The sequence below is a fragment of the Capsicum annuum genome, chromosome 8 (assembly GCF_002878395.1).
Source record: "Capsicum annuum cultivar UCD-10X-F1 chromosome 8, UCD10Xv1.1, whole genome shotgun sequence".
Classification (NCBI taxonomy): Eukaryota; Viridiplantae; Streptophyta; class Magnoliopsida; order Solanales; family Solanaceae; genus Capsicum; species Capsicum annuum.
This window is the reverse complement of record NC_061118.1, coordinates 144,659,886-144,687,436: the sequence shown is the minus strand read 5'-3', so window position 1 is coordinate 144,687,436 and position 27,551 is coordinate 144,659,886. Positions and strand designations below refer to the sequence as shown.

At 34.4% G+C, this 27,551-nt stretch overlaps 1 long non-coding RNA gene and 1 pseudogene across 1 annotated transcript; both read right to left on the bottom strand.

Moving 5' to 3' along the window:
• Positions 1 to 2,791: 2,791 nt before the first annotated feature.
• On the bottom strand, positions 2,792 to 3,850 carry LOC124886399. Its single transcript, XR_007043525.1, has 2 exons — positions 3,536 to 3,850; positions 2,792 to 3,091 (listed from the first exon to the last, which is right to left on the bottom strand). It is a non-coding gene; the product is annotated as an uncharacterized LOC124886399 (long non-coding RNA).
• A 1,851-nt stretch (positions 3,851 to 5,701) lies between these two features.
• Positions 5,702 to 27,551, bottom strand: LOC107879237 (annotated as a pseudogene).

Below are 27,551 nucleotides of genomic sequence, written 5' to 3'. Positions count from 1 at the left end.
ATTGGCTAAATATATTCTTCATCCTACTTTAAGGTCAAATTTATCCTCAATTCCATACTTGGAGGCCATATTTACCCCCATGGTTAAAAAACTTTTCATTTGTAACCTTCTTTTAACAGAAAAATTCAAATCAACGTTAAATTTTTTATTTTTTAAAATAAATCACATCCTAATTAATTCGCCAGATCTGACCCATAAAAAATATACAAACAAATATACCCCTCCTTCAGTTCTGTTGGTCGAATTTTTTCAACGAGCAAAAATACTTCTCTTTCAAGATGCAACACTAGTAGGTTGTTTACAAATGAACAAAACGTAAAACGAAATGAGATAACGGAGAAATATGAAACTAGAGAAAACGTCTATTACAAACTTTGCTCTTGTTCGATTATGTTCAAATTTCAAAATTTGGTATGCAATTTTATGTGCATCAAAATTCTAGAACCAGTGAATAAATTTTCTGAGCAAATGATATAATGAAAATCTGCATACATCTAAATTGGATACAAAAATATATGAATGAAGAGATGTCTGATTGGCACATATGGAGACCTCTTAACTCAATCATTCAGAGAAATATCTAATGGACCTAATTTACTACATTAGATTGTCAAGTGCCATTTTTCATGAGGTCTACACTAATGTTGATCCACGAACTGATAGAGGAATATATCTTTTTGTGTTTGCATTGATTCAAATTAATTTTTCATGAGTTATGCCTGATAAATATCTAGTGACTTAATCTCGTCGGAAAATTGGCCAACAGAACTAAAGGGAGTATATTTATTATTTGTATTTTTTTTTGTGACTTGAGTCAGATCAGACGGGTTAGATTAAGATGTATTTTATTTTTAAAAAATGGGATATTTAACGTTGATTTGAGCTTTTCTATTAAAAAAGGGTACATATGAAAAATTTCTTTGCAACGAGGGTAAATTTGACCCCAAAGTAGGACACCAAGAGTAAATTTAACTTCAAAGTATGACGAAGGATGTATTTAGCCAATTTTTCAAAGTAGAAGGGTAAATTTAGCCCCAAAGTATGACAGCGAGGGTAAATTTGACTACAAAGTATGACAAAGGTTATATTTAGCCAATTTCTCAAAGTTGAGGGGTAACTTTGACCCTGTTCCCTTGAATATTTTTTAACAATGTTGATAAATAAAAACAATATTGTGAATGAAGTCTAAAAATATCAGACCAACAATTACTTTTAGGAATACCGTTAAACATAGGATTATAAATTGCTTTTATATAATGAATAAAAGCATCAAAAGAAGGAAAACTAAAAGGCAAACAACCCACAACTACCATTTTAGCTATTTCTTCCCGGTCCCTCAATTTATTATACTTCTTCGTTACCTGACTGGTTGCTGGGTCCATTCTAGTTTACGTTGGCCCACCAACATTCCCACCATCTCGTGCAATATTTAACTCTCTTTCGTGAGCTTCACCTATATGTCTCATTAACGTACCCGTACCCCCTTACTTGCCTCCGCTTCTATGCTTATACATTTGTTGACAAATATTGCATTGCACCTTAGTATCTGATATACGTTAAAAAAATTGTCATGCAACACTAGTTGTTTTACGAGGTCTTGCGGCACGGGGAGGACGGAGAGGAAGATTAACCGATTCAGATCCAACGTTAGCATTTTCTACTGCGGGTGTCTCACCAATATTTTCATTTTCTTCGTCTAAATTAACCGCATCTACTTCATTTTCTTCTTTTATACCGTAATTTTCTTGAGTTTCTATATAATTCATATCGTAGCACCTACACCTATTTCTTCCTCAAAAGGTGTACCAAGCGGTACTGGAGGCGAAGGCACACGGATATATCTACTACTTGAACTACTTCTACCGTTAGTAATTCATTTTTTATTACCACTTCCGGGATAAAATTTTTTAATACCTTTAGTATCGAGATTTCTTAATTTATCCATAGTATAAATTAAATTAAACTAAAAAAAAATCAAAATACACAAATATAATAAAATTAAATATTAAACAATTAATACAATAAATAAAAATTAAACGTAAGAGATGGAACGACAATACCAAATTTTGGAAGTATCCGAAGGTCGCGACTTTAGAAACTTCCGCTCGTACTTTGTAAACGCAAAATTTAAAAATTAAAGTGAACACTTTAAGAAACTAAATATATTGAATATTTGAGAATTGAGAGAGAATGAGATTTGAGAGAGTGAAAAATTGTGTGAAAAATAATTTGAAAGTGTAGAGTATTTATAGAATTTTTTTGGGGATTAAAAAATTATTTTAAAAGTAATTTTTTTTTTTTAAAGAAATGGGCCCAAACTAGCCGTTTGGACCCAAAAACTGCTACTTTGGCCCAAAACTCAAAAAGATTTATTTTTTTAAATAATTTCGGGCTGGTCCGGGCCGGTTAATCGGTGGGCCTGGATCGGGTTAGGTCCGGACCGAGTTAACCGGTCCAAATTAAAAAAATAATCGATCCGGAACCCAAAACCCTAAAGCTTTAGGGCTTAGCGGGCCGGGTCAAACCGGGCCAATTCCTTTAGGTGGACTGGATAGGACCGGATTGGCCCGACCCACTTGACAGGCTTAGGCTGAACCATTTTAGAGGGCTTTTATTGGCGGAATATCTTAAGAGCCTTTTTGCCATTTGCATTTGGTTTTTGAAAAATAATTTTGGGAAGAAATCTTTGTGCGTTTGAAAATTTGGTTTTGCTTGGCTTATGTTATCTAAAGAAATCATAAACTACAATTGCAACCCACGGAGTATGAAGTAAACAACATAAATCCCAACACGCCATCTAATGACCTTCTTTTCCAATTTTTCTATTAATTACATGATATTCCGGATATGATACATTATTTAACCTCCCATAAATAAGCTTATGATACACTACTAACCAATTAGTTTGAGATAAAAAAGGAAAAAACGTTAAAAGTGCCTATGATTGAGAATTAACACACTAAATTTAAGATTTTTTCCATTTAATTACATAAAATCCTCAACAACTTCATTATTTGAAACTTGAATAATCAAATCAATCTTCATTTATCACAATCTTCCAAAACTAATTTCTTCTCCAATCGTTTATTTCCTGCGTTCAGAAAAAAATTGAACATACTATAAGAATTTGATGTATCAGGCGAATCTCATATCACACACACACACATATATCTTTCTATGTATCAGAAAACGAATTTTAAACTTAATTTCTTTATATTTATGTATCAGAATAAGAAATATATATTGAATATATCAGAAATCATTGATTACCTCTATAAGAAATAGTTTTATGTATCAGAATGCATATAATATCTATGCATCAGAAAACGAATTTAATACTTAATTTCTTTATATTTATGTATCAGAATAAGAAATATATATTGAATGTATCAGAGATCATTGATTACCTATGTCAAGAATAGTTTTATGTATCAGAAATAATATTTACAGTTCCGTTTGTTTCATTGTACATTATGATACATACATAGAATGTATATAGACGAAATTTATCAATTTGATACATAAAAAATCATACCTTTAAAAGAAACGCAAGATGTTTCTTAGGCTCTTGGTCCTTAATTCGTCGAATGTATTGATCCAAGATGTTTCCATTGTGTCTACAAATCCCAGTTTTTTTTGTTTTTTTTTTTGAAATTTTGTCGATGAGAATTAATAATTGTTGAATTTATTGTTAATTTTTATTACTTAATGATTGATGATTTAATAACATTTGTTTTAAGGAAAACATAATTTTCCTTATCTAAAACAATGTCAACGTGATTTAAGGCTTAAAAATAGGAGTTGTGTGTGATGTATTAGATAAAAAGCTTGTTTAGAGATTTAGAAGAGATTTTTGTAATTAGTTTAGTGGGATGAGATTTTAAATAATATAGGATACTTAAGGTATTGTTTTATGTAATTTATCCTTATTATTTCTAGAGAATTTGCTAAGTCGATGAACTTGAGTGATCATGACAAAAGTTATTCCATCTATTACTTGACGTAAAATGAATAGTGAATTTACTTTTATTTTGTGTTCTAAAAGTCTTCATTGTTTATTGGGAAAGTTATTGGAAAAATGGGTTAGAGTCGGATGACCATAAATCTCTTTGATAAACAAATTCATATTTGACAAATTTATTATTGGCGAATAGTTCAAAAAAGAAAAATTTCTCGATAAAATCAGTTGATTAATTATTTCCTTAGAAACGGTACATGCGCCTTTTCATGCAAAAGTTTGAAAAAATGTGAATCAATGCAAAAGGTTTACTAAAAAGCTCGTTTTATGGCTTTGAAATGGTAAACAAACAGAGGCAGACTCAGGTGGCATCGTGAGGGTGCACGCGCACCCGATAACTTCATAAAACACACACACATATATATAGAGAGGGAGATAGATAGATATAGATACTTAATATAATATTAATATATTAAATAGTGCACCTTAAATAACAAAACTCGTCTGGGTGCACTGATCCGAAACTCAGATTTGAGCATTCCCCAATCCCTAAGCTGCCAAGCCCAGAACATATTGGTTTATTTCGCCCAAATCCCTAAAATATTTTGCAAATCCAAAAGTCTCTCGAAAGAAATTTTTCTTTCTTTCAAATTCCATCCCTACAATCTTACCCTTTTTCTTCGTAATTTTGTGGCTATTTACAACGTACCGTAAATTCTTTACTATTAATTATTTTTTTCCTTACTCATGAATCATCTATTTTGTTTTTACATCACTGGATAAAAATTAGATTCTCATGGATATTAACATGTTTTTTAGTTGAAACGACAATAGATAAAATAAGGTATTTTTTTTGATTTCTCAATTTAAAGAACTAATATATTTTTAAAATTTTAATTGCGACCTATGAAAGGAGGGATGTGATCCCACTATTAGTAATGTTATGTTACTTATATTCTTGATGAAAATTTTATTTTGTAGGAATTTGTTATTGATTCTTGTGGATTGAAATTGATAGATATTATTCTCCTTAATCAAGACCCCATCTTATAAAGAATTTGATGTGAATTCACTTAAATCTGATCTTGAAGAAAGAAAATCAATTCATGAATATGACTCTATGATACGAGATCAAGTGAAAAGACACCATATTCAACAAGAGCCTTGTCAACCGGTTCTAGGTTTTAAATGATTGTTGAGTTTGTTACATTGAGAAAGAAAGATATATTTGTAAATATAAGCAACGATGCAATAATTGCCCGCTTTTAGAATGTGAAAATGCATCAATGTCTAATATGAAAGAATCGTCTACTTTTGTTGCACTAAATTAATGATATTTGATCATTTTGAAATTTATACTTTGCTAATAATTTTTTGCAATTTTTAAATTTAAAAGAATTGTATGTCAAATTATGTAGTTGATAATTAACATGACTGTATTAAAGATAATGGTGCGCCCGCTATCTTCAAATCCTGAGTTCACCTCTGTGCACAAATGCATGAGGTTGTTTCTAAAAGACTCGACTCTCTTGTTTGACACTTCAAAGTAGGTAACTTCATTTGCCTTCAGAGTGGTTTAGTTTGATAGTAATAAGCGTACAAGGCAAATAAATGAGGACTCAAAAGAGAGCTCAATTCTAAGAGTGAGCATATCATGCATGAAATTACAGTGGCGTCCATAAACGAGTTATCTAAAGAGTTTTTTTTTTTTTTTTTTAACTAAAGAAATTTAACCGATGGCACTTTGAAATCAAAGCATTGTTTGCAACATTGTTTATTCTAATAGTGAATGCAGTAGATGAAAATTGTAAGAAAAACAATACCTTTAACAAGCATAGGTCGATCGATGTAACAATTTCAATGCCTCTTTCGGCGGGCTTAGTAATATATAAAGGTAAGGTGAGAGGTACAGAGAAAATGGCAGGGGAGTTTCTGTATAATAGTAAAATATATAGAGTCATGCCTTGTTCTCAGTCGCGATCTCTATAAGACTTATCTGAGCTCTTCTGCAGTTATACTGTTGATGAGCCTAGAGTAACTAGTCCTCTGTTTCTTCATTCGACCAGGCATGGATTAGAGATTTGGTCGTAACGCAGGTGGTTTTCTGGCTGGCCGCAATACGGCTTCTTGAGTCAATGACACTAAAAGCTGGAGATCAGAAAGCATTAACAATAAGCACGTAAACAAAGCAGGAACATAAAAGACTTTGGCAGCTCACACATTAACACTTCTCAGATCCAGTATCTTACCTCTCCCTTCCTATTAAACATTTGGCCGGACACAAAGCCGCGTGCATCAAAAGCAGACGGACTGTGGATCTATAAGATGATAAAACAGGTAGAACGAAGGCTGCTAGTAATGGAAACTACTAGTAAAGGGATGACGGGATCTTAAAAACCATCACAAGTAGTTTTAACTTTTCCTTCTTACCACAAACAATATCCAATCATCAGCTCTCAAAGGTCGGTGGAACCACATCCTGGGAAGAAGGAAACAGAAGCAAAAATATAAGTACAGTTGCATATCCAACGTCTGCTATTAACTAGCTATAAAAGACATTCAAGATTCAAGTAAGATATCTACCTATACTCTATTTTGAACTTTAAATTGCACGTGTAACTTCATGCCCCTTTTCTCATTTAGAGGTGTTTGACCAGCAGGTTAGGGGGGAATCTCATCAAAGACCTATCAGAATCTGGCAAGTTCTGACTTGCAGATCTTTCATGTCAAATAACACAAAAATTACTAATTTGAAGACATTAATTTCCCATCCTATAAGAGATTACTGATTACAGCAAGTTGTAATTAGCAAAAAGAGATCTAACGGAGACCATCTGGGACAGGTTAACACTTTCTGAAGGATTCATCACCACTTCAATGTCCCTCAATGCCCTCCAACAACTCCCCCACCAGAAGTAAAAGCTAGTTTGGACTTCGATTATTAACATCACTCTACCATCTCCCTCTGCTGCCACCCTATGTTGTTCTTCTACCTTTCTATTTATTTTCCCAACCAAAAGCAGGGATCGGACCCACATGGGTGTGTTATGGGCAGCCTTAAGTCAGGAAGGCTCAGTAAAAGTTTGTAAGGACTGTAGGCTGTGGGGTTCCCCACTCCGAATAATGAACAAGAAATTATGTAGTTAGACATTCCTCGGGTGGTGGGTTGGTGTTGGACTTTGACATTTGAGGAGCCAAAAGGAATTATGCAAGCCTGATGTTAAAGTGTTGGAACCATTTCACGAAGAAATTAAGCTATCCTAGAACAACATGTATCAGTGAATCCATATAAGCTGCTCTAGCAAACATTGACATATTCTCATAATATAAAGCTGGTACATTAAGGAGAAAAACAAAATGGTCTAAAAGTTGTTGGAACTCACGAATGATCCAAACTAGCTCTAGTTGTCTTGAAATCCTTCTTCCGATGAGGATTCAGACTGACAGTATTAAAGATCAGATCTGATGAATATGCGGCAACACATCTGCAACCAGCATAAATATTGCATTAAAAGAGCAAACTGCAATATGGCCTCATTCTGCATAGATATAAAAAATTCTGTTCGCTAAGAAATTACATATTCCTGATTTTAATTTCTTTTATGTTCTCTTTTGATGGTAACTATGCACCTATAAGGAAGAAATATGATTTTGAAGAAAAAAACACAAAATTTTAAAGCACTAATATTAGTTATGCATGGTCCCAAGTGGGAGTATACCCAAAGAAGTGCAGATAACAAACTTGTGCTCACTTGCTTACACTGTTGACACCTAATTTTTGCCCTCCCCAACTGAATTTATTCTCGAGACTTTTCGATTTTAAATAAAATTACAATATTTATTTTATCAAAATAACAGATTTTTAAAGTACTCATCTAAATGATTTTTTCATCTTAAAATAACAATTATATATCTTCGTATTCATATATACGAAATAATATAATCTTGTTGATTAAATAATTATTTTTTATAAAAATCAGATTCTAATCGAGGGTTATATTGAAAATTAATTCAAATTGTTAAAATTTTGATTCAAAATAATTTATTCGAAAAATATTCATCCGATTTTATTGAATCAAGAACCTCATAATTGAATTGGTTGTTAATTCGTATCAAATATTGTTTCAATTTAGTCAATTTATTAAATTAGAACTTAATTAAAAATCCAATTGAGCATAATTGCAATGCAAATTGGTCAATTGAATTTTCATTAGGCTAAAACTTAAATATAATTGTCTAAATCCTCATTTTTTGCTATCTAATAAATGGCCTAATCCCAATCTAATTGGGGTTATTTAATTTTAAATAACCCCAAAAAATCCCTTAATCCACCCAAATTAAATAACCCCAAAAAATCCCTTAATCTAGCAGGTTCAAAACCCTTAGCACAAACAACCTGCAAATCGGCTCAAATCCCTCAACCTAAACCCATCCCCTTTCTCCATTCAGCATTAAAAATAACAACACAGGCCCAAACTGTCCGGCCCAACAGCTCTTACTAGCCGCCCAGGCCCAACAACACTACCCGCATGACCCGGCGCACACCCATATTCCCCTTAAACAGCAACAACGTACAACGCCAACAAACGACAAAATCCCATCGACAACAACGCCAAACGGCGTAACAGCCACAACCAACGACAACAAAATCAGTTAAACTAGTCGTTCCCTTTACCCCTTCGGTACAACCAACTATGGCTAAAGTCAGACAATCTTTCACCATTTACAGTTGGTGATTCGCCGTTTTAGGTAAGAAATTAATTCCCTCTTCAAGCAGCGTTCCTTTATTTTGACTCTCTCAAAATCAAGGAATGGTCTTTGTCTCACCATGGAACTGAAAACGTCAAGAAAATTCGATTCAAAATCGGCAAAACCCTAATATTTCCCCCCAATTTTGCTTATAAATAAAGGGCAAGGGACAAGAGGGTTCTCTAGGGGGAAAATTGAGGGTTCTGGAGGTGCGCGCCTTTAACCCTACGTAACCAAGATATTCTTTAGAGCACTCTAAAAAAAATCATTCAAATCGGTGGAATTTCGATAGCAAATCAAAAAATTGTGGTGGAAGTTAGTCGTTGAGGCTTCTTGTCCCAAGTTGCTACTCCAAAAAAGGTCAAAACCATTTTCTCTAAAATGAAATTCGAAAAGGGACAAAACAGAAATGGTGACTCCTCTGGAGATATTTAACTAGGTTCTAACCAAATGTTTGATTTCGTATTTTGACTAACTGTTTAAATTGCCTATGTGTTCATATATTTCAATTCTGCAAAGTTTAATTATCACATCTAATGGCATATTCCTGCATTATTTAAACTGTTTTGGGGTTTCGTGGATGTCCCGACCCGTATTGTTCAACTCCAAATAAAGTGTTGGAAATATGATGGTTTATTAGCATGTGAGTTGTCTGATGGCTGTTTGTATTTTCAAACTCAAGTCGTCCGCTTGGAAACCTGGATCAAACCCACTCTAGACATCTAAGGATAGAGCGAAACCAAAACTCTATTTTAGGCATGAGCCTAGGACGATCCAATACCCGAGGGGGTATTGGGCCCATTAGAAAACTTGCCCTACATCTATTGACCCTGGGTCAATTACAGACGAATCATATTTATGTGTTGAAAAAATTGAATGTTTAATTCAATCCATTAGGCTCGGGGGAAGGCTCATCTTTGTCTGCTTTCTTGTAGGATATGGCTCAACTGCATTCCTGCGAAAAGTTCAAGATGGTTACCGGACCCGACAATTTCCTGAAACTATGGTAGGATTACATGAGTGGAGAAGAAAGAAAGATTGTTAGAACACATATCGGGCATTTGCCTTCGTTGATCGAGATGGACGCTTGGCCCGAAATGATCCACGTGCTGATGACCTTTTGGGATGATCAGAATATGGTGTTTCGCTTCGGGGATGTTGAATTGACTCCCACTATTGAAGAGGTGTTGATTTGTTACGAGAGTATTGAAATGTGTTTCAAAAGAAGAGAGACACCTAATAAAAACATTCTAGTCCCGGTTGTGTGGGACTGTCAAGAAGGTATTTTTAACAGATGACGACACCTGACTAGGGGAACGTGATGGAGCAATTATCCCTTTTCGTGAGTTGTATCGTCGGTTTGGAAGATTTAATGATTTTCAGAAGTTCGGACATAAATTTGACTCGGAAGCAAAATAGAAGGAGACGAGCATTTGCATTCGCGGTAGGCCTACTTGGAACTATGGTGTTTCCACAAGGGGAAAATGACACAATTCATCCAAGGGTTGTCTGCCATTTTCCCCTAGAGGAAACATCATAGTTCCAAGTAGGCCTACCGCTAATGCAAATGCTTTTGTCTCCTTCCATTTTGCTTTCGACTCAAATTTATGTCCGAACTTCTGAAAAGCAATAAATCTTCCAAACCGACGATACAACTCACGAAAAGAGATATTTGCTCCATCACGTTCCCCTAGTCAGGTGTCATCATCAGTTAAAAATACCTTCTTGATCTCTTGAAGGTCCTACACAACCGGGACTAGAATGTTCTTATTAGGTGTCTCTCTTCTTTTGAAACACATTTCAGTACTCTCGTAATAAATCAACACCTTTTCAATAATGGGAGTCAATTCAACATCGCTAAAGCGAAACACCATATTCTGATCATCCCAAAAGGTCGTCTGCAAGTGGATTATTTCGGGCCAAGCGACCATCTCGATCAACGAAGGCAAATGCCTGATATGTGTTCTAACAATCTTTCTTTCTTCTCCGCTCATATAATCCCACCATAGTTTCAGAAAATTGTCGGGTCCGGTAACCATCTTGAACTTTTTGCGGGAATGCAGTTGAGTCATATCCTACACGAAAGCAGACAAAGATGAGCCTTCCCCCGACCCCAAAGGATAATGTATTGGATTAAACATACATTTTCTTCAACACATAAATATGATTCGTTTGTAATTGACTCAGGGTCAATAGACGCAGGGCAAGTTTTCTAATGGGCCCAATACCCCCTCGGGTATTGGATCGTCCTAGGCTCATGCCTAAAATAGGGTTTTGATTTTGCTCTATCCTAGGTGTCTAGAGTAGGTTTGATCTAGGTTCCCAAGCGGACCACTTGGGTTTGAAAATACGAACAGCCATCAGACGACTTACGTGCTAAGAAACCGTCGTATTTCTAACACTTTATTTGGAGTTGAACAATAGGGGCCGGGACATCCACGAAACCCCAAAAAAGTTTAAATAATGCAGGAATATGCCATGAGATGCAATAATTAAACTTTCCAGAATCGAAACATATGAACACATAGGCAATTTAAACAGTTAGTCAAAATACGAAATCAAATATTTGGTTAGAACCTAGTTAAATATCCCAGCGGAGTCACCATTTCTGTTTTGTCCCTTTTCGGATTTCATTTTAGAGAAAATGGTTTTGACCTTTTTTGGAGCAGCGACTTGGGAGAACAAGCCTCAACGACTGACTTCCACCATAATTTTTTGATTTGCTATCGAAATTCCACCGACTTGAATGAATTTTTTTTTAGAGTGCTCGAAAGAATCTCTTGGTTACGTAGAGTTAAACGCGCGCACCTCCAGAACCCTTAATTTTTCCCCAAGAGAACCCCTTTTTACCCTTGTCCTCTATTTATAAGCAAAATTGGGGGGGGGGGGGGGGGAATAATAGGGTTTTTCGGACTTCAAAATTTGGATTTTGAATCGAATTTTCTTGAGGTTTTCAGTTCCATGGTGAGACTAATGGTCTTTGTCCTTTATTTTGAGAGACAAAATAAAGGGACGCTGCTTGAAGAGGGAATTAATTTCTTACCCAAAACGGTGAATCACCAACTGAAAATGGTGAAAGATCGCCTGCCTTTAGCCATAGGTGGTTGTACCGAAGGGGTAAAATGGTAAATGGGAAGGGAACGACTAGTTTGACTGATTTTGTTGTCATTGGTTGTGGCTGTTACGCCGTTTGGCGTTGTTGTCGACGAGATTTTGTCGTTTGTTGGCTGTTGGCACTGTATGTTGGTGTTGTTTTGTGCGTTGATGTTGCTGTTTAAGGGAAAGGGAAATATGGGTATGGGCCGGATCATACGGGTAGTGTTGTTGGACTTGGGCCTGGGCGGCTACTAAGAGTTGTTGAAATGGACAGTTTGGGCTTGTGCTGTTATTTGTAATGCTGAAGGGAGAAAGGGGATGGGTTCAGGTTGATGGGGTTGAGGGATTTGGGCCGATTTGCAGGCTGTTTGGGCTAAGGGTTTTAGGTCGGCTGGTGTTGGGCCTGTTAGGCATTGGGTAGATTAAAGGATTTTGGGGGATTATTTAAAATTAAACAACCCCAATTAGATTGGGATTTAGGGATTAGGCCATTTATTAGATAGCTAAAAATGAGAATTTAGACAATTATATTTAAATTTTAGCCTAATGAAAATTCAATTGACCAATTGCATTGCCATTATGGTCAATTGAATTTTTAATTAAGTTTTAATTTAATAAATTGACTAAATTGAAACAATATTTGATACGAATTAACAACCAATTCAATTATAAGGTTCTTGATTCAATAAAATCGGATGAATATTTTTCGAATAAATTATTTTGAATCAAAATTTTAACAATTTGAATTAATTTTCAATATAATCCTCGATTAGAATCTGAATTTTATAAAAAATAATTATTTAATCAACAAGATTATACTATTTCGTATATATGAACATGAAGATATATAATTGTTATTTTAAGATGAAAAAATCATCTAGATGAGTACTTTAAAATTAGGTAGGGCAAAAATTAGGTGTCAATATACACCAAGTCCCCAAGTGTCCACTAGAACTCCTTCTCTAGCTCCATACCAAATCTACTCATGAGATTTTCTCGTAGAGATAAGATGCCGCTGCTAAACAGCCTGTTTTGCTACTTTTAATTATGACCTCAGCTAATTAGATGAAAGAACTGATAGCTTACCTATGTAAAGCCTGCTCATCTGAAAGTTTTCCTTTTGCTTTGAACCAATATCTCAAACTGTGAAGGAAAGTATTGATGCAAACATGATAAGGATACTACTATATACAAGCTAAATGAACTGTAAGTTCAGTTAATTACAGTTACTACCTCGGAAGGGAAACTGATAGCTGAAAGCATGACTAACCTTGGAGCAGACTTGGTCTGAGTAGCAGCATTATTAGGTTCACAAAACCTTATTTCCACTGGCCAGGGTACAAAATTTGCGGTAGCAACCTTATTTCGGTATGTCCTGTCAAAATTCACTGTTAGCCTCACCTAACCAAGGATCCCAAAAATAGGTAACCACAAACAGAATAAAAAAGCTTTAGGCATCTTCTAATTTTCAGATCTAAGGACATAGTAGGAAAATATGCAATCAATTAATCATGAACTGTTGTTAGCCCTCGCATTAATTAAATCTAGAGTTGTCAAAAATAATTGGAGGCTTAAGTTAGTGTGCTAAGATCAGGAATGAACTTTAATTCTCAATTAAACCTTGCTAATGAAAACGATAATTATGTGCCATGTCAAGGCCTAAATTCAAATTTTCTTAATTCACCGCATAACAATGCCTTTCATAAGATGGCAGCTAATGAATGTTTTGAATTCGACAAAAAAAGAAAAGGTCAACTACCAACTCGCTGTGCTTTCTTTTTGACAGAAGAAAAAAACTAATTCTCTCACAATAATCCCATATCAATTCCCTTAAAGCCATATCCAGATGCTCAGGAAAAATAAAATGATAAAAATCTAAACAAAAACAACAAAAGCATTCCTTTGTTCACATGGAATGAGATCAGGCAGTTGAGCTGCTATAGGCCTTAACAGCTAAATAAGTCATAGCTCGGTAATTGGAGTTGGGAACCAGATTGAAATACACAAGGATGCTCCTATTAATAAGAGTCTGACACCATTCTTACTCCTATTGCTAAATTGTGTACGCAGGTTTAGCATTTACCAACCTTCTCTCAACTTTCCTTCTGTTATGATTGTTCTTCTTCTCATTTTTTGGGATAAAGATGAGTTTTTGCCAATGTCTAATTTCTGACATAGATGAGTTTAAATGGAACGTCTCGGTAAGTGAAGATTCATACAGCCAAACCCAACTTGCTTGGAATTGAGGCATAGTTCTTGTAACATAAGTTTTGTGCTTTTTCTCTGGCTGGTTTATCCTTTGCGGTGACCTGCTTGGTTAAGATAGTTTCCTAGGTGTGTATCTAGTTTACTTCTGATGTACTTGTGAGGCCCCATTTGTATAGAGGATTGGACCTCTTTTTTGAGAACCATATTTTGATGTAGGTTCTCTCCTTTCGATATTTGTATACGGGGTTCCCCCCAAATGTTGATTAAATTATTTACTTTATCAGAAAAAAAAAGGATGAAATTCCTAGTGGAAGTAGCTTGAGTAAAAATTAGATCCGAAGGGATTGTTAAGTGTAACTCTATAACTAGGAGGCATTTTAGAAAATTAACAAAAGCATAACTAGGAAGTATATGTCACAAGAAGAACCATTTCTCTATACTTAAGATTCTTAGTAATCCCCATAGCTTTTGTGTCCACTTGGTTTCTTTGTCACCAAGTTGTTATCAGTCATCATTATCACATCTTGATTTACTCTTGATAAGAAGGGATATCATTCGAAAATGAGTAGTTCGGATAGAATTGAACTGTTGTGTAAGCCTTCTACCTCTCTCTTAGCTTTGCATCTATTCCGCTCGGTCCAAGAACTAAGAGCGGTTGAACCATTTTGCTTTAAGGATCTTAGTAATCCCTATAGCTTTTGTGTCCACTAGGTTTCTTTGTCACCAAGTTGTTATCAGTCATCACTATCAGTCATATGTTTCCATCTACAAAAGAACAATTTATGGGTGTTCCATCATATTTGGAGCTAATGGAATTTTCCTCCATAATGAGAGTTAAACCTTTCTCTTTAAGAGTGACATGAACAATATCAGGAAACAATTTTGTCGTACTGTGTTCCAGATATCTTCTTCACTCTCTTCCTTCTCCGCCTTGAATTCCTTCTTTCTCCCTTGTTATTCCCCTTCTCTCAGATGTCTAATTCACTCGTTCTCTTTCTCCACAAAAGTACCCTTCTCTCATATGTTTTCATCCAAACTGCAGCATCTATACTAACGGATGATATAGTACGGATCTCATAAATTTAAACCGTGTTGCCAATATCTTTCTCTCTCTATATATATATATCCATCTCTGTCTCTCTCACTCCATCATCCCGGTTGAGTTCTCCTTTCAATCCTACAGCATCTATATTAAACATCTTATTTCATCTAATTCTTCTTTTCCCTGTTATTCTTTTTCTGTCGCAACTCCAGTTTCATTTCTTCCTCTTCTCGGCTTGTTCTCGACCCACTTTCATCTCTTTCTTCAAAAGCGCCCACATCTTTTCACATCTCTTTCCTTATCTCTCCAGCTCCAAATAAGTTCTGCACTATTTCCTTTTTTCACATCAGACAGATTTTTTGGCAGGTCTTTCTGCCTGCAGTTTTCTCTTCTATCTAAATTGCAGCAGCTCTGCTCCATCAAATCATTCAGTATTTGGTATGCAATCTTCATTTAATTTCAGGTTCACAAGTTCTAACAAACCGTACTTCTTCCAGACTGCGAAAGAATCTACGCAACCTCCAACTGAAATCTCATGTTTCATTTCTCCTAAAAGGAAGTCTTACATGTGAAGACGTGGTAAATCCGGCTTGCCGTGGCAATTGTTTAATGAGACTCATGACTAAGCAAACCCGTGCCACTATATCCACTTTGAAGACAAAAGTATTCTAGAGATATAAGACAGTTCAAGCTGGAGAAGTTACGCTTAATGCATAAGTTCAGTAATGCAAAAAGTTTCCTGAAGGCAAATACTATAAAGCCTCTGCATCATATTATTTACAATACATTACCAGATGATACATGTACACCAAATTATAACAAATTTAAAACATTATAGTATGCTGGCATAACAGCGGGCAGAGTCCGACCTGGGCCTGGTGATCAAATCCATCTTCATCTTTCTGTCATGTTATATACCATAATAAAATGCAGTTTCAAACAAAATATTACAAACATAACGACCAGTAAAAGGATAATGGTGTAAAGAATATACATAAAAGTGCATCACATAGAGTTGCATCTGACCAAAAAGTTACTGCAATATTCCAGGCAAAAACAAGTCATCCATCGAAGTCCCAATCATCATTGTAGGTCTAGGGTTTTTTGTGGGGCAGCAGTTGAATCAACAAAAAATCAGAAGGGTACTCCATGGTAGGACTTCAAAATGACCAGACAAAGCATTTCAGAAACGATTGAAATTTGATGTGCCGATCCAATTGTCTTACCTTGTGAAACTTGTCAACTTTCAACTTGCTTTGTTGTTTTGTGAGATTAGCAGGTTAAAAATTAATATCAACATGTGATGCCAACATGATATTCACAGATGAAAAATACGAACAATAATTTAATAGAAATTCAAGTTATGTCAAATTAATACAAAACTACGGTTTCTTTTTCTTTTTGATAAGGCAAGTGTATTTCCTTCATAAACAAGGCCGAGTTGGCCATAAGCTGACACTTCTTGCTGAATGCTTTTTTTTTTTTTTCACAGTTAGTATTTCTACCACAATTTTCATTACATAGCATGCACGTTCATGCCTTCGCATGAATCTAATCAACTTGCTTAAGACAATAATATTAATTTAGGAAGCATATTTAAGCTGAATTACAAAAGTGAACCGTAAAAAAGGGTACGCTAAGATGTGATAGCGACCAACTTGATGAAAGGTTGATAATCACCTGAAATGAAGCTACCAATGTGAATACGACATTCCCTTTCTGAATTGCATCCACCCTCAGTGTAGCAAAGCTCTTTCCATCACGTACACGGTAAACTTGATATACGATTGGAACTACAATCATAAGTGTGAGACTGGGTAAGATACAAGTTTTTAGTCAACTGGATTTACATTGGTACATGAAAAGAGGTTGACAAAGATACTTCTGATTGACATTAAACACTCTTTACCCCAGTGAACTGATTCCTCGGTCTGGAACACATGAGAAACACCAGAATAACTAAGCCGAATTAGCAAACTGTCCTCAATCTAGTGTAAGCCTGGCAACGGACCGGAACGGTACCGCCGGAACGGATTTACCGGAACCGGAACTGGTACCGGACAAATATTCTGGTGTATCTTGCCGGAACCGGTTCCACCGCAAAAAAAGGTCCTTCCACCCCGGTCCAGTTGTCACCGGTGCGGTACCGGGTCGGACAGGTACGTGAACTGGTAGTCCGGCGTTTTTGTATTTTTTAAAAAAATTTTAAAAACAGCTTAAAGGACATTGCCTGTATTGAGGATTTTCCTTTAATGTAAGGATGTAACGTTATTTTAATAATTTTAATTATTTTAACGTTAACTTTAATTTTAACTTTAATAATTTAACTCATAACAATAACTTTAACTTTAATAATTTAACTCATAACATTAACTTTAACTTTAACTTTAAATTTTTTTTTCCCATAACTTTAAAATTATAAATGTAAACTATAATTGCATCAAACAAAATAAATTTTAAAATAAAATTAAGGCGAATAGCCTTTATATTTATTCAAATTTAGCACGTTGTACGTTTATTACAAATATTAAAAGAGAATCTAATCTACGCAGCCACCTTCTAGGAAGGGTTCTGTTTGAATTAGATCTCTACTTGTGGAATCTTATTAATATCTAAAACGTCCATAATATTCTACACGTAAGTTATCTATTTCTATATTTTCCGAAATTGGTCTTTTTCCATGTTCTTCCATTGCTTCCATTCCATCATCACTATTCTCCTCAAATATTTCATCTATTTCGTCTTCAATTTGGGGCGGTAATTTTGGAAGCCCAAAATTTCTTCGTTCGGCATTAATCCAATCTCTAAATAATACCGAAATCTCCAAACTATCTTTCGCCAATGAATATCGATGATCTCCAATTATAAATCTTCCTGCGCTAAAAGCTTGCTCCGAAGCAACTGAAGAAGCTTGACTTGCTAGCAAATCTCGAACCATTCTTGAAAGTTTTGGAAATTGTTTGATACGGGTCTTCCACCATACTAAAAGTTGTGGTTGTCCATTTGCATCTCTAATACATTCCCTATCCTGAGATATACGAATCAAAATCATTACTGCTACAAAATTGAAGACCAAGTTCTTCACCCATCTTGTCATCTAAATCATCATATCTATGTCTAGAAGTAGGAGGTTCGACCGATGCAATATTTTATTCCATAACTTGATACATGTTATATAAACTCCTGGCTCTAGGTACTATGCTAGCACAACAAGTGTTTCAACTGATGGCTTTTCATCAGGTTCAATTTCTAAATTGATGTAAATTTTTTGAACCATCATCATTACACCATGTTCTTTGTAAAATGAGTTAAATAAAATAGCTGTCAAATAAATTTGTGAAATAGGAAAAAAATATTTTTTAAATTTTGCAGCTTCAATTGCATCTTTGTAAGGACAATTTTTTTTATATTTAGCAAGTACTTTAAAAATAGCAGTAATATTTACTAAAACAGAAGAAATAGTTGGAGTATATTGTGCAGATATTGTGTTTGTAGCTTGATAAAACCACGCTCCCCACCGGCACCGGGTTCCGGTCAACCGGAACCGGAACTATCGGAAAAAAACCACGCTCCGCACCGGTACCGGATTCCAGGTCGTTAGGTACCGGTATACCGGTACCAACCGGTACCGTTGCGTTACCGGACCGAAACGTCACCGGAACCGGATTAACTCCGGTCCGTTGCCAGGCTTAATCTAGTGGCAAGCATTGAGTAAGTCAATAAACAAAACGTACTTCATAAATCGTTGAAGGCTTTAATTCCTACAATCCATCAACGTCCAGGCAGGGAAACACTTCAGTCCAATAAATGTTAGCCAATTATTTAGTAAACTTTAGGAGAGCAATGGCAACATGAAAACCGTATAGAATCTAATATTCTAATATTTAAGGACTGTGTGAAGGATGATGGTTCTTGTGGGATTACCCTGTGGTTGTTGTTGTAAAGGACGGTGATTCTTATATCTTGGCAACAAACAAAAAGAATCAGAAAAGAGAAGAAAGGAACTCATATAGTAAGCAGAGGTCAGCAAGCTGATACATACAAGAACTTGCAGACCCCAAATTATGAACGCACTGGTGCCTTCCTTAGAAGTTCAAACCACAGAAATAATAGTTATACTTTTTTGATTCCTGTAGATTCGTATTATTTCAATAACTGTGGTTGTTGATTAAAGAAAAAAATTATTCTGAGGGTGTTATACTTCCTTGACTGACAGCACATGCAGCAAGTTAACATCGGAGAGGTTTGATCGATTCCTCCACACAACACAAACAGGCACAACATGAAGAATCACACAAAAAGAAATGAGCCTTATCAAAAAACCTTCAGCATTCTAGGAAACTCAAATGCTACTCGGACTCTCCAAAAATATTGCCGCACCTAAGTTGGATCCTCCAAAACTGCATTAATTTTAGAGGATCTGACTAACAACCGTTCGAAATTTTCAAAGAGACCAAGCAACATAAAGAAAGGTTAGCAAGGTGGTTGATGCCTTCATTTTAAAGCATGTCGAAATTCGATGAATAAGCAGAACTGGGAGCTACTGGAAAATGTCTGATTGGCTGTTTTTCATTCTTCGGTGCTGACATTTTCATTTTTGTGACAGAATAATCAGGGTGGACAACTTTTGGCTATATAAATGTAAAACATTATACAATGATTAGACTCCATTTAGGATCTATGCAAAGGTAGCAGCACTACTACCAAGTCTCTGTTCTTTTTAGTTTATTGAACAAGGATATATATGTACATTTATTTATATAGAAATATATATAAAATGGCCCCAACTTTCAGCACAGCTTCCCCACTTAATAGATTCATTCCTTTGTTACAGCAGTTGTGGACACTTATCGTTGAAGTGAAATTTGAGGAAAAAAGAAAAGAGAACGTGTCTTGAATTGGTTGTAGACAGTATGGAGTTTAGGCTTCTAGCATGTGAGAATTATCATAAACAAACATACCAACATACAAACTAGTTTCATCAAATCATAAAGTTGTGCGCTCTGGCCTAGGATATGAGCATTAGCTTAATTTGGCTATTTATTTCAGCTATAGCATTGCAGTTATGTATCATTAGACGGTAGAAAGGTAAAAAACAAGAAAGTGCTTAAAGCAATAAATAATAAAGGAAAGCTACTTACTGTCAAAATTCCCAGCAAGAAGGAAGTAGGCATGCAAACTATGAACAATTTTCAGAAAATCGACAGTTTTTGATGCTGCAGCTAATGCCTGCATATTAGAGCATAGAGAATGAAGTAATTATTCATAAAGAGGTCCTAAGTAATCTGAATTTAAACGCCAATAAGAGTGCGCGGTCCACGGTGTGGTGGAGAAAGAGGACAGTTCAATTTTACCTGCCCAAGAAACTGGCCTCCAAACACTTTGTCAGATACAGGGGCATCTGGCAATGTTAAACCTTGGAAAATGTTCACCTTCAACAGAACATTTATGTTAGAACTCCCAAATAGTCCTCTAGACATTGAACTGGGAATACATTGAAATATCAATCCTTCAGAAAAGAAATGTTCCACAGGAAAACAATCTGCAAGTGCATGGTGATAGGATAGCAATTATCTTGATCTACCAAATTATCTTGACCAAATTCAAGCATTCATAAGCACACGTATCTTATTTCTTAAGCAAATCGAACCTTTAAAGATCTACAGAGCTTACTAAAGAAAACATATGAAATAAATGGAACTGTGACCCCACAAAAGAAAGACAACTCACTCGGAGTTCAATGCGCGCAATGGTAAATAAATATAATCACCAGTTATGCACCAAGAAGTTCCTCTTTTGCATACTGCCGACAATAGGTTAAGCAGAAATTACCAATGCCCGGAGGGGAAATCAAACATATCTCTTGTATTGGACTTCATTGACTCCTTGTAGTTAAGAATGTCAACACCACTTATTAGCAGTAAATTCCCGATGCAAGTCAATTACATCTCTACCCGTTAACAAGAAGCAAAACCCATTTGCCTTACAAACCGAACTACTCACTAGTTAACACCATCAGCTATCAGGTGCAACCCATATCTCTAAATGGGGAGGAGGAGAAGGCGAAGAAATGCTAAGTGTTGAGAATCAGTGGTACTGGTTTCTAAGATGGAAATATAATGGAGATTAAACTCCATTACAACAACAACATACCAAGTATATTCCCATTAAACTCCATTATATGAAGTAAAAAGAATGGGAGGTCAACGAATAGGTTACGGAAGGCATAAATAGCATACCTCAATAAGCTCCAAGTTCAATATGTGCTCCACAAGTGCGCATGCATATCCTTCTTTGTCTGCGTTCCAAATTGATTTGGGCCGGAGCAGATTATTATGCTCATGAGGCAGCACTAAGCAGGTCAGCTGCCATTAGAGAAAGTTAGAACATAAATACAAAATTAGATGCCGAATCCCCTGGACAACATGAAATAACTACGAAAAAGGAAATTGTTCCATGGTTGGAAAGAGGCAGTACCTTAGACAATGCGATCACCTCAGCAGGCTGTGGAGATGTTGTCAAACCTGCCATAAATCTTGAACCTCGTAATCACCAAACCCTTAAGACTGGATATCTAAAGGCAGTAGAACATGACTGTGCTACTAATAGAGACCAAAAAGAGGCCTACAGAGAGGCAATAACTGAATCTAGCCTCTGAAGCGACATAAATATTTACACAGCAAAAAGTATAACATTGAGGAGTAGAGGCAATAACAGGACAAGATAGTCAATTCAAAAGATTCCATAATTTGGGAAGTTGGGATCAAGAGAAACTCGGAAGGCAAAAATAATACGAAAATGACAAGGAGCACCTCACCATGACCAAAATAATCAAACTTTTTCAGCTGGAATTCAGGACGATTTTCATCATCAGCTTGGCTGAAACCGCAGACTTCTGCCTGGAAATAAGATTACCATAACAATAGAAAAATTCAATCTTATGATTTATGTTCACATACACACCGTACAACAAAGCAAAAACAACAATCAGAATTACCTCTCCATCCCATATGAAGTAAATTCCATCCCTAGCTTCTCCTTCACTGGTAACATAATCTCCACGATCTGAAATTGAAAAAAGGAGAGTAGACAATCATGGTCATTTTTTTGTGAAAAATAATATCATTATCAAAGTAGTCAGTCATGATCTTATAATATCTTTTATTAAACTTATTGAATTGAAATTGTCAGGATATGTTTTGTTAAAGCCTAGCAATATGAGGACAGAAGACAACTAGAAAAAAACAAACTCTCAAAAAGGGTATACGCCACATGACCAGAAGCAAATGCCCCAATTCTTGTCATTGCTCCCTTTTTCCTTTAATTTTTCACCATTTCTTCTTGGGGGTTGGTGGGTTGGGGGTTGGGATTTGGATCACTCACCTTACTGAACCATCAAAATAGGAAAAGCTACCAAAGGTAACTTACGAAATGATATTAAAGAACAAGGTGAAGTTCACTCACCTTACTATTCCATAGAGTACAGTCATCAAAAGTAACTTCCAGTGATATTACATGAATATGAGCAGCATCTTATCTTTTCTCTACCTCCATTGATATTAATCTAATCCAATTGGAATGTTTGGTATTTATAGTTGTGCATAAGCAAAGTATTGAAATCGTATTTATTATTTCTATTTCTAACCACCAGGAAGATTCAGCATATATTATTCCTAGATTATTCCAGCAAATGGCAGAGTCGTGGCTAGGGAACTTTTATACTAGCGACCTACCCAATTTTATGTAGAAATTTTCGCGATCAATGATTGGGCAATGCAAACTAGAAATGTTTTTTCTTGGCTAAAGAAAGAGAATACTCGATCTATTTCCGTATCCCTCATAATATATATCTAAAATCGGACATCCATTTCAACTGCATAAACCCATCCTGGCACCTATGACCAACCATAAAAATAAATTTGTCTGAAACTCATACTTACATAGAACAGAATAAAGAAAAAGAAACGCTAGCAGTTTAAATTTATGGAAAGATAAGAATGAAATTGTTCATTACCATAATGTTTAATGTTGATGAGTTGAGCAATTTTTCTAAGAGAAGAACTGGGTAGTCTCTGCAACAATGGCACCTCACCCAAGAACTCAATCACTGCACAAAACCCAATTCCATCAGAATATTTACATACATTTTCTAACAAAAGTCCAATGATTGAAGGAACATCATAAAATAAAATAATTTAAGAAGATTCAATTTCAATAACCCGTGATCTATTTTGACCTATTTCATTAATCCAATTCTGAAAATCCAAGTAAAAGATTTACCTGATTCAGTATCCATGTTTCTTCGGCGGCTAAAAGGCCACTTTCAAAACTTAATTTGATATAAAAGACACAAGTCTCGAAAAATTGGTGGAATACATACATTTTATAATGTCATCATTTGAAGTACAAGAATTATCAACCATAACATTAAAGTCTTAAGTAATATAAAATAATCTTTTTAACCAAAATCTTATAAATACAAAATAGTTTCTACCACCTAAGTCTTAAAAGACTTACTATATCCCAGCCTCAAAGTCTTGAAAAATACAAAGTAATTTTCCCATTTCCAAACTTTTAATTACACTTTTTTTTATTATGCAATTTAGAATAATAAATATTTTTTTCCCTCCAAAAGCTTCAGATTTCTCCCCTTTCAGATCTCCTTTTTTCTTTATAAATGTAGTATCTAGGCCTTTTTTCAGCTAGCAATTCAGGTTATCTATCGAAAAATCACTCTCCATCGATGAAAAGTTTCTCTAGTTCAACCATTGTTATTCCTAGCTATCTGTCATTGTTATTTAATTCAGCTATTGGAATCTCTAATCAATTTCTCCATTATTGTAAAAGTTCAACCATTTCACCCACGATCATCGACTACAAGTATATTATAAATTGATTTGTGCCAATTGTCAACAAACGTGTTTTCTACTCAACTAAATCATTTGTCAATAAACGACCACTTGATATGTGTGTGTATATGCTAGACTACTATTTGGCTAAAAATATTTAATTAATTAAATTATAATAAGGAATTTAACACTATTTAAACTAATCATCTATTGTATCATCTGAGAGCACATGATCCTCAGAACATACTATTTGGCTAAAAATCAATAAATAAATAATAAATAAAATTATAACACGGGACTTAACACAATTTAAACATGAAACTAATCCTCTATTATACCAATTGATGAGGACCCTCATGTTTGATATGATAAAGTATTATTATCATGTTTAAATAGGGTTGCGTCCTTTATTTAATTTTACTTAATTAATTAATTGCTTATTTATTCAGAGAGTAGTCTATCATAAATACCAAGTGATCAATAATTGACAAATGATATAGTTGAGCAGAAATCACATTTATTGATGATTGACATGGGTCAGTTTATGATATACTTATCCATAGTCTATTATACTTCACTATTTAAACATGAAATTTACACTTTATTATATCATATGAGAGCTCCTATCATTTGGTACATAATCCAAAGAGTTTGAGAACAATGGATCTCAAAAACATATCCTTGTTTTAAGGGGGTTCTCTCAAAACCATTGGTTATATAGCAATCACAAGTAAGTGATAACATAATATTATGTTAAGAATTGTGATGATTGACGAATTGGCAATACGACCCAATGAATTTAAATACAAGTAAGGTTATCAAAGCACAACTTTGTTCTAAGGAAGTGCTTTCAATAATCATTACTTGTTTTTAAGCTCATTTGAATCATGTCACATCAATTGATAGAGACTCTAATATAATATAAGATAATTTAAATATAAAATATATATATATAAAGGAAGGTTAGAAATTTGCTTATGTGTTGTAATTCTAAGATCACTATTCACACTTTATTCTTTTGGCAATTTTTCCTATATTTTTATTTATTTATTATTGTACAAAAATAAATATGTTAATTATTACTCCTCAATTTATTTCTATTCTTTATTGTTAAAACTTAAATGTATCAAAATTTACTATTTCACTTATTCATATTCTTTATTGTACACTTTAAAAGGTTAAATATTTACTAATCCAAGCTCTCATTTCCTCCATAAAATTTTCATTAATAGACAAGGTGATGTAGTACTACATTCATATTAATCTTTTTCTCCTTTTTTTTTTCAATTTTTTCCTTCATTCTTTTTATTAATCATTTTTGTCTATTAATTAAAAAATAATCTATCATATATATATATATATATATATAAAGAAGAAACAAGAAAAGAAGATGTGTCACCTACCTTTTCATGATCTCAATTTCAATTTTTCTTTTTCCTCCTTTTTGGAGGCTTTTTTTCCATTCTTTTCATTAATCAATTTATTTATTAAATCGAAAAAATTCAATTGTATTTAGGGATCATTTGGTTGGAAAATAGTTATTCCGAGATAATTAATTTCGAGATTACTCGGGATAACTTATCCCACCATCCATATGGGATAATTCATCCCATCACTATGGTATAAATGGTGGGATAAATTATTCCGGTATTAACTAATACCTCCAACCAAACAAGGATTAAAATAATCTTTCATTTTATCACGGGACTACTTATCCCTTATACCTCACACCAAACGACCCCTAACTATTTTAATTAAATCAAATGAATTAGAGAAAAACCACTATCTATTTGTATTCTCTACTTAAATAACATGCCTCCCCAATGCCCTTTTACCTAATTCTTTTGGATTATTCAATCTATAAATAATGATCATGAGTTGTTGAATGCAAATTTTCTTTTTCTCAATTTTCTTATTAGTATAGTTATATAGTTATTTTTCTCCTTTATTGGTTTTCTTCTTCATCTTTTTCATCAATCAAGTATTTAATAATCACATCTTTTTCATCAATCAAGTGTTTGATAATCAAAAGAGAGGACAGTTTTCAACATAATTTAATTCATGGAAAATAAAATTTAACCACAAATAAAAATATGAAGAAACAACAATTTTTATTGATAAACGATGTGAGTACAAATCTGTTCCTTCCTTGATTCTTCTCTCTTGATTTTCTCCATAATTCGAGGGCTGTCAGTAGCGTATTTCTCGAACGTAGGATTTGATATGAATTTCTCCGTAATTCGAAGGCCGTTAATGGCATATTTCTCGAATGTAGAAATATTTGGATTTGATCTCCATGAAAGGAGGTTTTATGGATCTTCTTGATGTATTTGATTATCAAGAAGATTTTCTCCATAATTCGAGGGTTGTCAGTAGCGTATTTCTCGAACGTAGGGTTTGATATGGATTTCTCCGTAATTCGAAGGCAAGTGGCATATTTCTCGAATGTAGGAATATTTGGATGTGAGCTCCACGAAAAGAGGTTTTGTGGACCTTCTTAATGTATTTGATTGATGTATTTGATTATCAAGAAGAAAGGGTTTTGATCTATAAGAGTAGCCATCAAACGGGATTTAGGGTAAAGTAGCTCCAAGAATTCTAACCAAAATTGAACTCTTTTTGTAGAGTCTACAAAATTTCAATGTACATAAAAATGATGATATTTTCAATCAATCAATATAGGGGAAAAGGGTTTGAAATATACCTAAATTTCGATGAAATTTGTTGTAACACACCTCAACTTTGCAGAGGTCCTATGACCCCCCTTGACTATTTATTATCATATTTCTATGGCATATATTTGCCAGCTGGATCATTGCATAACTACATGAATACACGCACACTAAGTGCGTGAGGGTCTAAAGTGATTCAGTTGGACAAATATGTCATAAAAATACGGTAATAAATAGTCGGGGATCATAGGACCCACGCAAAGTTGAGGCGTGTTACAGTAAATTTTGCCAAAATTTTAGATATATTTCTGACTCTTTTCTAATAAATACCGAATAAAATGAAGTTGAGATATGAGATCTCTAATATTAATGGTCATACACAATGCAAAGACACATTAGATAAACCTCAATATTGAAAATCAATACCAAAGAAAACCAAACAAAAAGAAGAAGATTTTACTAACTTCTACATTGCATACATAACTATGTTAGAACATAATTCAAGTATTTTTCTTACTCTAATGCATCCAAACATATTTTTTATTTATTTATATTACAGATCGAGTTGTTTAGACATTAAAAAAGATCAGGTAATTTATAATCAACTCAACTTACAAGACCATGACTTAATTTGTATTTTTTTTTCTTTTTATACACTGCTTATTGAAATGATTGTCAACTAACAACATCAATACTCGAAAATACATTAAATTTTGCGCGAAGCGTGGATAATTACACTAGTTATTATCATATTGAAACACTTAGTATTTTCTTTCCTCATGAGCTAGCTTCTGATTTGAGTTAGGTCCATTTCCTTTATCACAAATTCACGAGTATTTAAAATTTCCAGCAAAAACAGGCGAACTGAATAGCAAGAACTTACCGGTGGGTAACTGGGAGAACTCTGCAGGACTGCAATTGACGAACTCGGACGAAATAAGAATTAAGAAAGTAAAGAGAAGTCGAAAAGGAACAAT